This window comes from Giraffa tippelskirchi, chromosome 4 (genome assembly GCF_054371585.1).
Source record: "Giraffa tippelskirchi isolate mGirTip1 chromosome 4, T2T-mGirTip1v1.2.pri, whole genome shotgun sequence".
NCBI lineage: Eukaryota > Metazoa > Chordata > Mammalia > Artiodactyla > Giraffidae > Giraffa > Giraffa tippelskirchi.
The window spans coordinates 144,146,124-144,149,013 of NC_137278.1; the positions used below are offsets into that span (position 1 = coordinate 144,146,124).

The 2,890-nt window shown below is 41.1% G+C and overlaps 1 pseudogene; it reads right to left on the reverse strand.

The window, feature by feature from the left end:
• Positions 1-1,310: 1,310 nt before the first annotated feature.
• LOC145544565 (peptidyl-prolyl cis-trans isomerase FKBP2 pseudogene) lies at positions 1,311-1,903 on the reverse strand (annotated as a pseudogene).
• Positions 1,904-2,890: the final 987 nt, after the last annotated feature.

A 2,890-nucleotide genomic window follows, 5' to 3' on the forward strand; every position in this document is an offset into this window, starting at 1 on the left:
TAGGAACCACAGATTAATATATATTACCCACAAAAGCACACCTATTCATGTGCTTATTGGCCATCTATATTTCTTCTTTAGAGAAATGCCTATTCAAATATTTTTCCCAATTTTTAATTGCTGTCTTTTTCAGATATATAGTTTGCAAGTATTTTCTCCCAGAAAAGAGTTGTCTTTTCACTTTCTTGATAGTGTCCTTTAAAGTATAAAAGTTTTTAATGATGCAGTCCAATTGATCTATTTTTATTTCTTTAGTTAGTTAAAATTTAGGTGTCATATTCCTAAGTATTTCAATCTTTTTGATGCTGTTATAAATGGAATTGTTTTCTTAATTTTATTTTCAGTTCATCACTAGTATATTGAAATATAACTGATTTTTGTATATTGATCTTGTGTCCTGCAATCTTGCTAAACCCATTTATTAGCTCTAATACTGCATGTATATGTGTATTTCTTAGGATTTTCTAGGTACGAGAACATGTTATCTGCAAACAGAGGTAGTTTACCTTTTCCTTTCTCATCTAGATGCCTTTTCTTTCATTTTCTTACCTAACTGCCTCAGCTTGAATCTCCAGTAGTACAATGTTGAACGGATATGGTGAAAGCAAACATCATTGTTTTGTTTCTGATCATACAGGGAAAGCGTCCAGTCTTTCACAATAATGTATGATATTAACTGTGGGTTTTTCATAAATGCCCTTTATCAGGTTGAGGAAGTTTCCTTATATCCCTAGTTTGTTGAAAGTTTTTATCCTAGGAAGGTATTGTCAAATGTTCTTTCTGCATCTATAGAGATGATCATATATGGCTTTTGTCTTTTATTCTATTAGTATGGTGTATATATTAGTTGGCTAGGGCTGCCATAACAAATTACCATGGACTGAGTGACTTAAAAAACAGAAATTTTTCTCATACTTCTGGAGGCTAGACATCTGAGATCAAGCTGTTGACAGGGTTGGTTTCTTCTGAGGCCTCTCTCCCGGGCTTGCAGATGGCCATCTTCTCCCTGTGTCTTCACATGGTCTTCCTAATCTCTTTTTACAAGAACCCAGTCATATTGGATTAGGACCTGCCCTAATGACCTCATTTTAATTTAATTACCCCATTCAAAGACCTGATCTCCAAATACAGTCACATACTGAAGTCCTAGGGTTAAGACTTCAATATATGAATTTGAGTGAATACCATTCAGCCCATAACAGTGCATTACACAGACTGACTTTTTTGGGGAGGAGGGGGTTAAGGTTTTTTTCTTTCTTTAACAGCCTGGTCCCTGATGGGGGCCTCTCCATCTCCCCTCTCCAGTTTGGCTATAGTTCTGAACATCGCTCAATTTTGAGCAGCTCCACCTGGAACACCAAGGTTGCACCACTTGGAATCTTTGGGGGAGCTCACCGTGCTCCATAACCCAGCTCTGATGGAATCACCAGCTTCTGCTTTTCCCCTCACAAATCCCTAGCAGACCCTGGTCCCAGCCTTTGATGAGCTGGCCTCTGTCCAGAGAGAAGACAAACGGTTGGTTCTGGGGCAGGGTGCTGTCAAACTCCGTTCCATCTTCTAGTTTCCCTGTGTAGTGCCTGTGCAGCACGTACCCTATGCACTATTTGATGGGACAGTGGTCTCCTCGTTTCTTGACTCTGATCTGCAGCTTCCAGGGAGGCCACCTCAGCTAGGGTACGCCCCCTTTGCTCACCGCCTGCCCTTCCGACCCTCTCGGTCCCCAGCTCTGCTCGTCAATTCCCACCCATCCCCTTCTGCAATGTCCAAACTCTATCTGGCTGCAGAGCGGCTGCCCCAACCAGGGGTCGGGGAGACTCCCATTCACACCACATCCAGTTGCTTCCCGCCCAGCACACCCACATATCTGTGGCTGTTGCAGGGGATTGCCCCGAGGCACCCACATGTCGCCACTAGGTGGTTCCGGGAGCTCCAGTCCTCCAGGGGTACACTCCAGGCTGGCCCTGTGCCTCCTCCCCAATCGCCACCCCAACTTTGCACCCTCTGGGGCCTGCAGGACACCCAGACTGGTCCCCTGTCGGCCACAGATTGATTTTCATATGCTGAGCCAACTTTATATCCCTGGAATAAATTCCACTTGATCATGAGATCACTTAATTCTTTCTATATGTTGCTGGATTTAGTTTGCTAGTATTTTGTTGAGGATTTCTACGAGTAGCTACTAACATTATTATGGTCTTTATTCTCACCATTCAGAGTATGTTTATATGTGCTATTTCACTTAAACAGAATTGCATGAGGTGAGTAGTCCAGTCATATTCACACTAAAGTAAACTTGAGGCTCAGGAAAGTGAAGTGATTTTCCCCTAATTATAAATTTGCAGTATTACATAGTATAAATTGAAACCAAAACTACAGAAGAACATAGGGAGATGAAAGAAAGGAGGATTTTATGATAACAAAGAGAAATTTTGTATGGCTAGAAGTTTACGGGGTCAGTTTGGCATCCATGATCTCAATGACATAACAATTGAGGTCATCTGCTGATGTGCACAATAAGAATAAATAGACTTGTGGTTTCAATTCATGCATATTATTAAACCAAGTAGGGGTGACAATTCTAATTAATTTTGAGATCATGATTTGACCAGATAAACTGGAAGGGGAATAAACCAAAAATTTGATGATAGGGCTTTGACTATATCAGTACCAGTGTATACTGCAACTTAGATTCCTTCTTTCTTGAAAAGCTTTTCTTCAAGTAAACTATCAATTTATACCCTCTCCTCTAAACCTTAGTGGAGCTGTACAGTGATGTACCATGACTCCTCAGTCAATGGATACTGAGTTCAAATTCTACCTCTGGCCCCACTGGATTGTGTGACTTTGCAAGTCATTTAATATCTGCCAGACTTTCAGATCAGCTCAGTCA